Below are 14,725 nucleotides of genomic sequence, written 5' to 3'. Positions count from 1 at the left end.
AGTAGCTGGGACTACAGGTGCACGCCACCACGCGCAGCTAATTTTTGTACTTTTAGTAAAGACAGGGTTTCACCATGTTGGCCAGGATGGTCTCAATTTCCTGACCTCGTGTTCCACCTGCCTTGGCCCCCCCAAAGTGCTGGGATTACAGGCATGAGCCACCGCACCCGGCCGAAAACTCTAAGTTTTTTAAAAAAGTTATTTATTTTGAGACAGGGTCTCATTCTGTTGCCCAGGCTGGAGTGCAGTGGTCGAATCACTGCTCACTGCAGGCTTGACCTCCCGGGCTCAAGCTGTCCTCCCACTTCAGCCTCGCAAGTAGCTGGGACTACAGGCTTGCGGCACCACACCTGGCTAATTTTTTTAAATTGATTTTTGTGGAGATAGGGGTCTTACTATGTTGCCTAGGCTGATCTTGAATTCCTGGGCTCAAATGATCCTCCCACCTTTGCCTCCCAAAGTGCTAGGATGACAGGCATGAGCCAGCGCACCTGGCCAGAGAAGGAAGCTCTGACATGTGCGTGCCATGAATGAAGCTGGAGGACATTATGCTGAAAGGGAAAGAAGCCAGTCACAGAAAGACAAATACCGCAGGATTCCACTCATACGAGGCATCTACAATAGTCGAACTCACAAAAACAGAGTAGAATGGTGGTTGCCAGGGGTGAGGGGTGAGGTAAATGGGGAGTTGCTATTCCACAGGTATAAAATTTCAGTTATGAAAGATTAATACTTATTTTTTTTTTCCCAGACAGAGTCTCACTCTGTCACCCAGGCTGGAGTGCAGTGGCGCCATCTCGGCTCACTGCAACCTCCACCTCCTGGGTTCAAGCAATTCTCCTGCCTCAGCCTCCCAAGTAGCTGGGATTACAGGCACGCGCCACCACGCCCAGCTAATTTTTGTATTTTTAGTAGAGACGGGGTTTTACCATGTTGGCCAGGCTGGTCTCAAATTCCTGACCTCGTGATCCACCCGCCTCGGCCTCCCAAAGTGCTGGGATTACAGGCGTGAGCCACTGCGCCCAGCCAAAATGAATACATTCTAAGGCCGGTCACAGTGGCTCACAGCTGTAATCCCAGCACTTTGGGAGGCCGAGGTGGGAAGATTGCTTGAAGCCAGGAGTTTGAGACCAGCTGAGGAACAGCACGAGATCCTGTCTCTACACAGCAATTTAAAAAATTATCCTGGCACTGTGGCATGTACCTGCAGTCCCAAGTACCTGGGAGGCTGAGATGAGAGGATCACTTGAGGCCAGGAGTTCGAGGCTTCAGTGAGCCATGATTGCACCAGTGCACTCCATCCTGGGTGACAGAGCAAAACCCTGTCTCAAAAAAATAGATAAATAAAAAGTTATAGAGATCTGCTGTATAACATAGTGCCTATAATTAACAGTACTGCATTGTACACTTAGAAATCTGTGAAAAGGGTAGACCTCAAGTTAATTGTTCTTACCAGAATTTTTTTTTTTTAAGTCAGTGGTGAAGGGCCAGGCACAGTGGGTCACGCCTGTAATCCCAGCACTCTGGGAGGCCGAGGTGGGCGGATCATCTGAGGTCAAGAGTTTGAGACTTGCCTGGCCAACATGGCAAAACTCCACCTCTACTAAAAATACAAAAATCAGCCAGGCGTGGTGTAATCCCAGCTACTCAGGAGGCTGAGGCAGAAGAATCGCTTGAACCCGTGTGGTAGAGGTTGCCGTGAGATGAGATTACATCACTGCACTCCAGCCTGGGTAGCAGACGAAGACTCAGTCTCAAAAAAAAAGTCAGTGGTGGGATTTGGCTTGTAGGATATAGGTGCCAACTCCTTATCTAGGGTTTCAGAAACCAAAGGCACAAACGGTGTTGGTGCTGCCTACTCGTTGCCCCTCTCCCTGAAGGCAGTGAGTAGGAGCAGCAGGCTCTTTGCTTAGAAAGAAGGAAAAAGAGAAAATGACTAGAGGATTAAAAAAAAAAATGAGATTTTCTTGCTGAAACACCGGCTTATTTGTGAATAGTTTTGCAAGTCAAATATCACTCCCTGATTTACCTTTGAGGGGAGATATATTTTCCTACACCGATTTGCCTAAAGCTACCAGTGCCTGATGCTCCCAGGATCATCAGATTCTCGAAAGCTCTTTCATGCCCAAACTGAACGTCTCTGCGTCTGAGCGCTCCAGGTGTGTGGCTAAGGCCTCTTGCTTAGCGGTTTGGCTAGTCTGGATTGGAGTCATGGTCCTGCTGTTTTCTGCCTGTGTGACCTTGGGCAGGATACCTTGCCTTTCTGTGGCTCAGTTGCCTTCTTTGTAAACCCCGGGAAAACACACATCTCCTGTGCTGAGGGTTGTCAGAAGACTCAATGAGTCAGTGTTTATAAGATGCTCAGCACTGGGCCCGCTAGAGGTGGGTGTGCAACAAATGGAAACTGACTACCCAGCGTCACACTCTGATTATCTTGGGGAGAGACTTGGGGCAACTGATTGGAAAGATGATTAAAAGGTAGACGAAAGCCAGGTATGGTGGGAAGTGCCAGTAGTCCCACCTGCTGGGGTGGCTGAGGCAGGAGGGTTGCTTGTGCCCAAGGAGTTTGAGTCCAGTCTGGATAACATAGTGAAATCCTGTATCTCAAAAAAAAAAAAAAAAAAAAAAAGAGGCCGGGCACGGTGGCTCACGCCTGTAATTCCAGCACTTTGGGAGGCCGAGGCAGGCAGATCACCTGAGGTCAGGAATTTGAGACCAGCTTGGCCAACATGGCGAAACCTCGTCGCTACTAAAAATAAAAAATTAGCCAGGCCCGGTGGCACGCGTCTGTAGTCCCAGCTACTCAGGAGGCTGAGGCAGGAGAGTTGCTTGAACCCAGGAGGCAAAAGTTGCAGTGAGCCAAGATCGTGCCACTGCACTCCAGCCTGGGTGACGAGCGAAATTCTGTCTCAAAGAAAAAAAAATCAAACCTTGGGCATGGTGGCAAGCACCTGGAGTCCCAGCTACTCAGGAGACTGACATGGGAGGATAGATTGAGCCCATAGAGAGAGAATCTCATTCAGGGCTGGTTTTGAACTCCTGGGCTCAAGTGATCCTCCGCCTCAGCCTCCCAGAGTGGGGATTAGAGGCATAAGCCACTGCACCCAGCCCAGTGGTTTTAGAAGAAAAATATTAAGCAAAGAAAGTGAACAGGAGGAAAAATGATACTGACTCAAGTTTGGTAAGCTCTGGGGTTGAATGACGATTGGAGTTCTGGAATAGAGAGCCAGTGGCATCGTGGGGGACTTTGGAGCAGTGAGATAGGAACCAGGTATTTTTGAAGGGGTACTCAAGGATCCTGCAGTTACTTAGTATCTCTGGGCCTCAGTTTCCTCACCTGCAAAATGGGGCAGGTGATGATTGTGAGAATTCAGTGAGATCAAGCAGGTGACATGCTTGGCACAGGGACAGGCACATCCTAACATCCACGGTTTCATTTTTAGGTTGTAGGGGGAGCTAAATGCATTGTGGTGCCCTGGATCAGGCCCTAAAACAGAAAAAGGGCATTGGGGGAAAATGAGGGAAATCTGAACGGGTGCGGAGGGCAGTTCACAGTCATGACCTAGGTTAGCATCTGTCTGGGCATGGTCAGGTAAGATGCTGGCATTTGGGGAAGCTGGGCGAAGGGACACAGGACCTCTCTGTACCATCTTTGCAACTCTTCTGTGAATCTAGAATTCTTCTTGGCCGGGTGCTGTGGCTCACACCTGTAATCCCAGCACTTTGGGAGGCCTAGATGGGCGGATCACTTGAGGTCAGGAGTTTGAGAGTAGCCTGGCCAACATGGTGAAACCCCACCTCTACTTAAAAAAAAAAAAAAAAAAAAAATTAGCCTGGTATGGTGGCAGGTGCCTGTAGTCCCAGCTACTCGGGAGGCTGAGGCAGAAGAATTGCTTGAGCCTGGGAGGAGGAGGTTGCAGTGAGCCGAGATCACACCACTGTACTCCAGCCTGGGCCACAGAGCAAGACTCCGTTTCAAAAATAAAAGAAAAAATTGCTCTTCTATTTCTTTTTGTAGAGATAGGGTCTTGCAGTGTTGCCCAGGCTGGTCTCGAGCTCCTGGCCTCAAGTGATCCTCCCACTTTGGCTTCCCAAAGTGCTGGGGTTAAGGCATGGGCCACCGTGCCCGGCTAGTAAATCTAAAATTATTCTAAAATAAAATGTTTATTTAGAAACATTCAAAGGGATGAGGGCAGACTGTTATAAGCCCTCAGGTAAGGGAGGCGCTGAAACCAGCTTGGGAGATTAAAGGCTTCCTACAGGAGACGGAAGGCTGAGTTTTGGAGGAGCGCAGGCGCTGCTTACAGAAGGAGGGGGTGCGGAGTCAGGCCCTTGCTCGCCACCTCCCAGGAACCTGGCCCAAAGCAAGTGTCAGTCCTCAGAGAGAGAGATCTCCCGGCCCCAGGCTGGGTCCTGTCATTGTCACACACCCCTCCCTATTTTCTTCTTGGCCTGATCGCAGCACTGTAATCAACTAGTTCCTGGCAGGAGTCAGGGCCGGCTTGACGGGTATGTCCTGTGCTCAGGAGGGCACAGGGCAGGGCTTGGTGGCTCATACCTGTAATCCCAGCATTTTGGAGAACTGCTTGAACTCAGGAGTTTGAGGTCGGCCTGGGCAACATAGCAAGACCTTGTCTCTGCCGGAAGAAAAAAAAAAAAGCCCGGCGTGGTGGCATGTTCCTGTAGTCCCAGCTACCTGGGAGGCTGACGCAGGAGGATCACTTGAACCAGGAGGTTGAGGCTGTAGTGAGCCATGATTGCACCACTGCAGTCCAGTGTGGGCAACAGAACCAGACCCTGCCTCAAACAAGGGCCCAGTGCTTGGCTGAATGCTCTGCTGTTGCTGTTTTGAAACTCATGATAACTTTTTTTTTTAATTCTTTTTTGAGACGGAGTCTCTCTCTGGCCTAGGCTGGAGTGCGGTGGTGCCATCTTGGCTCACTGCAACATCCGCCTCCCAGGTTCAAGTGATTCTCCTGCCCCGACCTCCCAAGTAGCTGGCATTACAGGCATACACTACCACTCCTGGCTAGTTTCTATATTTTTAGTAGAGATGAGATTTCATGATGTTGCTCAGGCTGGCCTCGAACCCCTGACCTCAAATGATCCACCCACCTCGGCCTCCCAAAGTGCTGAGATTACAGGTGTGAGCCACTGTGCCCGGCTGCTGCTAATTTTTGAACAAAGAAAACTGCATTTTCATTTTCAACTGGGCCCCCCAACAAATTATGTGGCCAGTCCTATAAGATGTGTAGGCTGTCTGCCCTGCCAGACCATCACATTAGTTGCCTATGGCTGCTGTGGTGAATTTCCACAATCAGCAGCTTAAAACAACTCACAAATTTTTACCTTACAGTTCTGGAGGTCAGAAGTCTAAATTAGGTCCATAAGGCGTCATTCTGTTTATTTTGGGTTCTTTTGTTTGCTTTTTTTTAGAGACAGGGTCTCACTCTGTTACCCAGGCTGGAGTGCGGTGATGTGATCACCATTCACAGCGAGGGATCTCCCAGCCCCAGGCTGGGGCCTGTCATTGTCACACACTCGGGGTCCCCTCCCCATTTTCTTCTTGGCCTGATTGTGCAGAAGTGCTGGTGCTGCCAGCACAGAACATTAAAAATTTTTTTTTCATATGAACAGGGTCTCACTATGTTGCCCAGGCTGGTCTCGAACTCCTGGCCTCCAGCAGTCCTCTCATCTCAGCATCCTGAAGTGCTGGGATTACAGGTGTGAGCCACTACGCCCAGCTGCTGCATTCTTTCTGGAGGCTCAGGAGAATCTGCTCCCATGCCCTTTTCAGCTTCCAGAGGCTACCTGCTCTCTTTGGCTTGTGGCCCCTTGCACTGTTTTCAAAGCCAGTGATGTATTAATAGCATCTTCTCTTCTCTCCGACCTCTGCTTCAATCCCTACCTCTTCTGACTCTGACCCTCTTGCCTCCCTGCTGTAAGAACTCTTGTGATTATTTTGGGTGCACTTGGATAATCTAGTATAATCTCCTCATCTCAAAATGTCTTATTTAATCTCCTCTGCCAAGTCCCTTGTGCTACATATGGTGACATATTCACAGGTTCCTAAGATTAGGATGTGTGCATCTTTGGGGACTGTTGTTCAGCCAGCTACAACCACAACCACGATAGCTGGGAGTGCAGAGCTTCATCTGCTCACCACTGCATCTCCTGACCTGGCATGGTGCCTGGCATATAGTAGATGCTCAATAAATAATTGTGTGCTAAGTGAATGCATGCGGTGAGGCGTTGTGTATGGCTGGAGCACCTGGTGTGGGGATGAGGGAGGGCAGGGGACTGGCTTGGGCAGGGCCCGGACAGTTGCTTTTCTGGGTTGGAGCTCAACTTATGGGTGGTGGGCAGTGGTCAGTGAGAAGCTGACCTTAAATGACAGAAACCTGGAGAGGTGCCAGTTCCTGGCCTTGCTGCCCCTTGGCCTTTCCAAGTCTGCCCGGCTGGTGTTGAATGTCCTGGCTTCCTGAGGCAAGGGCACACGGGCCTTCCTCCCCATGCCATCAGCTCCTCTGCCTTTGGGGATTGTGGGCGGAAACAGTGAAACAACCTGGATATTGCAATCCGCGCTCTGAGATGTGCTGCAAAGGGAGTTGTGTCATCGCAGTGGGGACGCGGTGACCCAGTGACCTGGAGGTCATGCCCTAAGTCCCTGGCTCTGTCCTCAAACCGGCTGTGGGATGGTTTCTCTTTTGGTTGTGGCAAATGCTGAGCACCGATTGCGTACTAGGCACCATGCATGCTAGGCACTGTGCCAAGTCTGGGGATAGGGCAATGACAAGAGACAAGGGGAGTGAGGGCCCTCAGTACTAAGAACAGGGCTGGGCGCGGTGGCTCACGCTTATAATCCCAACACTTTGGGAGACCAAGGTAGGAGGATTGCTTGAGGCCAGGAGTTCAAGACCAGCTCGGGCAACATGGCGAGATCCCTGTCTCTACAAAAAATACAGATTAAAAAAGCCCGGTGTGGTGGCGCGAACCTGTAGTCCCAGTTACTTGGAAGACTGAGGTGGCAGGATTGCTTGAACCCGGGGGTTCAAGGCTGCAGTGAGCCACGATCACACCACTGCACTCAAGACAAGACAAGTGAGACCTGGGCAAGACAGTGAGACCCTGTTTCTAAAAAGCAGAGACACAAATGGAAACCATGCCCTTTGACCCAATAATCATGCTTTGGGCATCTTTCCATAGACACGAGGAGATAGGTCAAAGCACTGCTGGTTGAGCGAAGGGCTGGAAACGGCCCACACATCCTTCACTGGGAAAGGGGTCAGTGCCTTAAAATACATCGAGGGTCATTGCCAATGAGTAATATTAGCAAGCTGCTAGAAAGAACGAGATTGATCTTTCCACATTGTATTAGCCTGGGACGATGTGTATGGAATTTGCCCATTTCGGTGAAAATGCAAAAAGCACATATATGCAGGTGGATGACTGTGCAGAGAGAAAGGTGCAAAAGGAAAAATGGGCACTGGTTACCTCCTCTGGGGAACGTGGGGGTGGGGAAGGGGTCTGGAGGTTGCGAGGTTAGCGAGAAGGGAAAGAAAGAGACCTGGCTTTTTCTTTGTTCACCTCTTTGCTGTGTGACTTGTTTCAAGGAACATACATTGCTTCTGTAGCTCAGAAGGAAAATCCAATAAAACATATTTTTAGAAATGTACCGAGCTAGGCTTTGTGTAAGAGTGTGCTGGCTGTGCTTGGAGCTGCTCTCAGTGCTTATAGACCCTCTGTGAGCACCATAGGGTGGACGCTTTCATCACCCTGATTTTTTGAATGGGAAACTGAGGCTCAGAGAGGTTGAGTGACTTGCCCAAGGAAGCACAGCTGGCAAGCATCGCAGCTGGTGTCTGGGGACAGGGAAGGGGAAGGTGGAGTCCTACATCACAGTATCCAGTTACAGGTTGGGGCGGGGAGCAGCACAGAGGGCTGGTGATGAAGGAACAGCCTCAGCTAGCGGGGGTTGAGTGGCAGTACCTCCGCTTGTGATGTGTGCTGAGTGAATGTAGAGGCTCCCACCCACGGAGGGAAGGGAACGGCCAGCTGTTCATGTTTGATTGGGGCTTCACTTTCCCCAGCCTTCCCTTTCAACGTAGGGGGTGCGGTGGCTCACGCCTGTAATCCCAGCACTTTGGGAGGCTGAGGCGGGAGGATTGCTTGAGCCTAGGAGTTCAAGACCAGCCTGGGCAACACAGTGAGACTCCCATCTCTCTCAAAAAAAAAAAATTAGCTGGGCGTGGCGGTGTGTGCCTGCTGTCCCAGCTACTCAGGAGGCTGAGGTGGGAGCATCACTTGAGCACAGGAGGTCAGGGGTGCAGTGAGCTGTGATCGTGCCACTGCACTTCAGCCTGGGTGACAGAGGGACGGTGTCAAAAAAAAAAAAAAAAAAAAAGAAGGCTTATGGGTCTGGCTTCCCTCTTCCCCCACCTTAATTCAGCCACAGGGTCCCAGTGCCTCTGGTCTGTCCAAGAGGGCCACACCACAGATGTGTGGCTTCTGGCAGGGCAGCGAGGGGGGCTCAGCTCCAGTGATGGCCGTCAGGTTCAATTTCTCTCCAGAGCCTCAGCAAATGACACTGGATGTTTCCAGCACTAAGGGGACTGAGATCATGCATGAGAACCATGCCAACAGGCTTACCTCCAGATGGGACAAAATCGGAACCTGGCTACCATTGAGCATGGCTGGAAACATGTAGCTCTGGTTAGAAACCCTGTGGGCAAGTAAGGTTTTGTCACAACTACAGACATTATTCAACAGATGTTTTGTGAGCTCCTGCTACGCCTCAGACGTGTTGGAGACACTGCCCGTGGTGTGTGGAGGTGAATGAGAGTCGAGTCTCTGGATCATGGGGCTTCTGTTCTGGGGTTGGGGGAGGGGGTAGGAAAAAAACACCATGGAAATAAAGAAATGAGGATGTTGGCTTTTGAGTTGAGCTAGAAATGACCAGCAGGAATCAATCCTGCAGGGACCTGGGAGAGATGCTGTTCCAGGCAGAAGGAATAGCATGTGCGAAGGACTAGGGGCAGGAAAGAGCTTGATGTGTTTGAGGAATCAATGGGGCGCCAGCGTGCGGGCTCTGTGAGCTGGAGGAAAATGGCGGGGTTGGGCTTGGAGATGCGGTCAGGGCAGGGATTTGCGTACCTGGGGCCAGGGTGAGAGCTTCAGTGTTCCCGTAGTTTTCCAAGGGACACCCATTGAGGGTTGTAAGCAGAGGAATGATGTGGTCTGGTTTTACCATAAAAGATCACTTTGGCTTCTGGACTGAGGTAGAATCAGGGCAGGGAGTTAAGATGTGGTTGGGGTGAGGAGGGAAATGGAAGCAGAGAAACTTGGTTGAACTCAGAATATTTCAGAGGTAGAGTCAATAGAATTGGATGTTGGGGTGTGAGAAAGAGAAGAATTTTGTGGATGACTCCTGGGTTTTTGGTCTAGAGCAGTTGAATGGAAGTAGAATCATTGACTGGGAGAGGAGGGGGTGTTGGGGCTGAGTGTCAGAAATCATACATTTTAGGCCAGGTGTGGTGGCTCATCCCAGCACTTTGGGAAGCCAAGGTGGGCGGATCACCTGAGGTCAGGAGTTTGAGACCAACCTGGCCAACATGGTGAAACCCCATCCCTACTAAAAAGACAAAAATTAGCCGGGCGTGGTGGCAGGTGCCTGTAATCCCAGCTACTTGGAAGGCTGAGGTAGGAGAATCACTTGAACTGGGAGGCGAAGGTTGCAGTGAGCTGAAATTGAGCCATTGGCACTCCAGCCTGGGCTACAAGAGTGAAAATTAGCCAGGCGTGGTGGCGGGTGCCTATAATCCCAGCTATTTGGGACCTGAGGTAGGAGAATCACTTGAACACAGAGGCAGAGGTTGCAGTGAGCTGAGATTGCATCACCACACTCCAGCCTGGGTGACAGAGTGAGACCCCATCTCAAAAAAAAAAAAAAAAAAAAAAAAAGTCTGGTAACAGAAGGGCTGAGATGGGAGAAAAGAGAGCCACTGAAGTAAAGGAAAGATGTCATGGAGGACTCCATGAATGTAGAACTTACTTATTCGCTGGGTATGGTGGTTCATGTCTGTAATCTCAGCACTTTGGGAGGCTGAGGTGGGAGAATTGCTTGAGGCCAGGAGTTCCAGACTACCCTGGAAAACATGGTGAGACCCCATCTCTATTATTTTTTAAAGGAAAAAAAAAGCTTACTTTCACTTGCTCAAACCCGGAATACATGAGTCATTGCTAATGGTGGCAGGCATTGTTGGTGACCGAGATGTATCCCATCAACCTGTCCCTGGCCTGGCTTCCAACTTTGGCACTTGCATTTCTTTGCCCGAGGACATCTTCTGACTTCTGGAGCCCATTCAACCCTTTCACATAGCAGGAGAGAATACTGACATTGATATAGTTTGGCTGTGTCCCCACCCAAATCTCATCTTGAATTCCCATCTGTTGTGGGAGGAACCCACTGGGAGGTAATTGAATCATGTGGGCTAGTCTTTCTCGTCCTGTTCTCATGATAGTGAATAAGTCTCATGAGATCTAATGGTTTTATAAAGAGGAGTTCCCCTGCATAAGCTCTCCCTTTGCCTGCTGCCATCCATGTAAGATGTGACTTGCTCCTCCTTGCCTTCCACCATGGTTGTGAGGCTTCCCCAGCCACATGGAACTGTAAGTCCGTTAAATCTCTCTCTTTTTTTTTTTTTTTTTATAAATTACCCAGTCTCAGGTATGTCTTTATCAGCAGTGTGATAATGGACTAATACAGGCATATTAACACTCCCTGGGAGCAGCCTTCAACCAATGACTGGCAAGGTCTGGAGTATAAATACCCCAGCTCTCTTGCCTCTCAGATGAGAACAGTGTATGTTCAACATTATCTCCCAAAGTTCCTGAGTGAGACTGAGCTGCAGTTGCCCACAGAGGTAACTCATTTCATAACACACCCCTGTGGGTGGGCTTCCTTTCTTGACTCTCTTCCCCACTTCCTACCCATGCTTCCTCAAGTCCCCTTTTGTGTGTGTGTGTGTGTGTGTGTGTGTGTGTGTGACATGGAGTTTCGCTCTTTCCCAGGCTGGAGTGCAGTGGTGCAATGTCGACTCACTGTAATCTCCATCTCCCAGGTTCAAACAATTCTCCTGCCTCAGCCTCTCAAGTAGCTGGGATTACAGGTGCATGCCACCATGCCTGGCTAATTTTTTATATTTAGTAGAGATGGGATTTCACCATGTCGGTCAGGCCGGTCTCAAACTCCTGCCCTCAGCTGATCCACCCACCTCAGCATCCCCAAGTGCTGGGATTACAGACATGAGCCACTGCGCCCAGCCCTCAAATCCCTTCTTATGTAAATGATTTCTATCACTCAAGTCCTTGTCTTATAGTCCACCTCTGGGAGAGGTCAAGCTAATTTCTAATACCTCTTTCCACCCTCCAATCCAATCTCTAAGTCCTATCAATTCTTCCAAAATGCATTTCAAATTAATGTGTTTCTGAACTCCACAGCCATTGCCCTGGCCCAAGCTACCACCATCTTTGACCTAGGTAACTGCACCAACAGCTTGATTAATATCCCTCCTTTCATTGTTGCCTCTCTTTGATCTGTTGTCCATACAGCAAAGGTATCTGTTAAAATCTAAGTAAAATAAGCCAGGCATGGTGGCTCACACCTGTAATCCCAGCCCTTTGGGAGACCAAGGCAGGAGGATCACTTGAGGCCAGGAGTTTAAGACCAGCCTGGGCAACATAGTAAGACCCTGTCTCTAAAAAAAGTTAGCCGGGCATGGTGACATACATTTGTAGTTCCAGCTACTCGGAAGGCTGAGGTGGCAGGATCCTTTGAGCTCAGGTGTTTGAGGCTGCAGTGAGCTATGATTGTACTACTGCACTCCATCCAATTAATTGAATCCACTCAATCAAAAATTAATTTAAAAAGTAAAAAGTAAATACAAATAAAAATAAAGAAAATAAATGAAAAAGAAAACCATGTTACTCTTCTGGTCAAAACTTCCCATTACTTTCCCAACACACTAGGAGAAAATTCCCAACTCTTTCATGTAGCCTCCAAGGCTGGCATGATCTGGCCTGGCCCACCCTTCCTTCCATCTTTGTCTTAACTCACTTTCCTCCCGACTCGCTCTGCTGCAGCCAGACCTAGAAATCTCAGGCTCTGTTCTTCCTTGGGGACATGGCCTGTGCAGTTCCTTTTACCCAGATATTTTTCCTGCAACTCTTTGTATGTTTCATTCTTGTAGACCCAGCTTAGACATTGTCTTCTTAGAGCAATCTTTCCTGATCACATGATCTAAAGTTATTCTACTCATAATTTTCTCTCCTCAGTACCTATTGGTTTCTTTCTCAATACTCTGTGTATTTTGTAATTGTTTGGTTGTTGATTTACTTTTGTCTGTCTTATTCCTGAAATGTCAAGCTTCATGAGATCACAGACCATGTCTGTTGCTCACTGCCACATGCCTCACACCTTGTATGGTGACTGTCACATGGTAGGTGTGCAGCAATTGATTGTTGTATAAATAAAACATTGACGTTAGTGTCTAGGGAACCCACCCCGGGACATACTTCTCTTCACATGGATGACTTGGCAGGGTATTTGTTGGTAATCAGGGACACTGTCCTCTTCATCTCTGTGACCACAGTCTCTGCCTCTGAGAGGCCCAGATCCTAGGATGGGAGACCTGGGTTAAAATCCTGGCTTGGCCTCTTATAATGTGTTTGGTCATCTTTGCTGCATAACAAACAATCCCCAAAATGTAGTGACTTAAAAGAATAACTTACTTTTCTACAGAAGTTAGCTGGGCATGGTGGTGGGTGCCTGTAATCCCAGCTACTCGGGAGGCTGAGGCAGGAGAATCGCTTGAACCCGGAAGGCAGAGGTTGCAGTGAGCCAAGATCGTGCCACCGCACTCCAGCCTGGGTGACAGAGTGAGACTCTGTCTCAAAAAAAAAAAAAAGAATATATTTTTCAGGCTGGCTGCTTCCTCTGACTTCACTCATGGCCTGCAGTCAGCTGGGGGTTACTGGGCTAGAGGGTCCAAGATGGCCTCCCTCACATGTGTGGCCGTTGGCTCTGGCTGTTGGCTGGGTTGCCTCAGTTCTCCTTCATGTGACCTCTCGCCTTCCAACAGGAAAGACCAGCTTCCTTACATGGAAGCCTTGGGTAAGCATTCCACGTCAGTTCACAAAGAAGCTTCGAGGGTTCCTGAAGCCTGTTCTCAGGACTTGCACAACACTACCTCTGGCATATTCTATCAGTTGAAGTAAGTCAGGAGGACAGCCTGTATTTAGGGGAATGGAGAAATAGACTTCACCTCCTTGTGAGAGGAGCCACAGGGAATTTCTGGCCATATTTAATCTACCACAGTAGGCTGTGAAGTCTGGGGCCAGCCACTTACCCTCTCGGTGCCTTGCTTTCTTCCTCTGTAAACTGGGTCTTTTGGCATCTATCTCATAGAATTGTTTGTGAAAATTAAACAGATGATGTTTCCAAAGTGCTTAGTGTAGAAACCTGTTTCTTAGAAAGTACCTAGTTGATAGGAACCACTGCTATTATTGCTATTATTAATATTACTGTCATAATTATATTGAGAACTTAGCAAATTGATGGATGGATAGATGGGTGGATAGACAGGTAGATGGATGGATAGGTTGGGTGGATGGATGGATGAGTAGGGAGGTGGGTGGATGGATGGGTGGGTTTAGGGGTAGATAGATGGATGAATGGATAGGTGGGTGGATGGGTGGATGGATGGATGGGCTTGGGGGTGTATGGATGGGTGGGTTTAGGGGTAGATAGATGGATGAATGGATAGGTGGGTGGATGGGTGGATGGATGGATGGGCTTGGGGGTTGATGGATGGGTGAATGGATAGGTGGGTGGATGCGTAGATGGATGGATGGATAAGTGGGTGGATGGATGGATGGATGGATAGGTGGGTAGGTGGATGGATGGGTAGGTAGATGGGTGGATGGATGGGTAGGTGGATGGGTGGATGGATGGGTAGGTGGGTGGATGGAAGGGTAGATGGATGGATGGATAGGTGGGTGGATGGATGAATGGGTAGGTGGGTGGATGGGGTAGATGGATGGACAAATAGGTGAGTGGATGGATGGATAGGTGAGTGGATGGATAGATGGGTAGGTGGATTGATGAATGGGTAGGTGGATGAATAGGTAGGTGGATGGGTAGATAAATGGATGGATGGATAGGCAGACAAATGGATGCATGGATTGACAAATGGCTTTTGATGTTCAAACAACATGTAGCCCCACTGACTTATCTGTTAATGATAAGTCATCTTATTTCATGGGGTTTAGAATAAACAGTAGCTCTCTGCTGTTGAGTTCAAACACCCTTGATTTCTAAAGAGACCTGACCTCTCACTTAGTTTACTTTTTCATCACCTGTGTTTGTGTGGGAAGAGGGGTGGTGGGGGCGGCCGTGGGGGTGAGTGTCAGGCAATTCTACTGCAGGCTTTGTGTTTGGGAAATATGCGAGCTTGTGCGAGCACCCCTCTCACTCACACATGCGCTCTCCTCCACAGCCTTAGTTAAACGTCACCAGACTCTAACTGTGAAAAACAGCCAAGCTTGCCACTGCAGAGTTCAGCAGCAAAAGGAGTTTGCCGATACACATCCCTACAGGCTGGGGCCAGGTGCGGCCAGTGTGGGCAGCTGTGAGGGGCAGCCCTGCTGGCTCCTGCACGGTAGAGGC

Source organism: Pan paniscus, chromosome 18 (genome assembly GCF_029289425.2).
Source record: "Pan paniscus chromosome 18, NHGRI_mPanPan1-v2.0_pri, whole genome shotgun sequence".
NCBI lineage: Eukaryota > Metazoa > Chordata > Mammalia > Primates > Hominidae > Pan > Pan paniscus.
The sequence above is the reverse complement of the archived record's forward strand: the minus strand, read 5'-3'. Positions refer to the sequence as shown.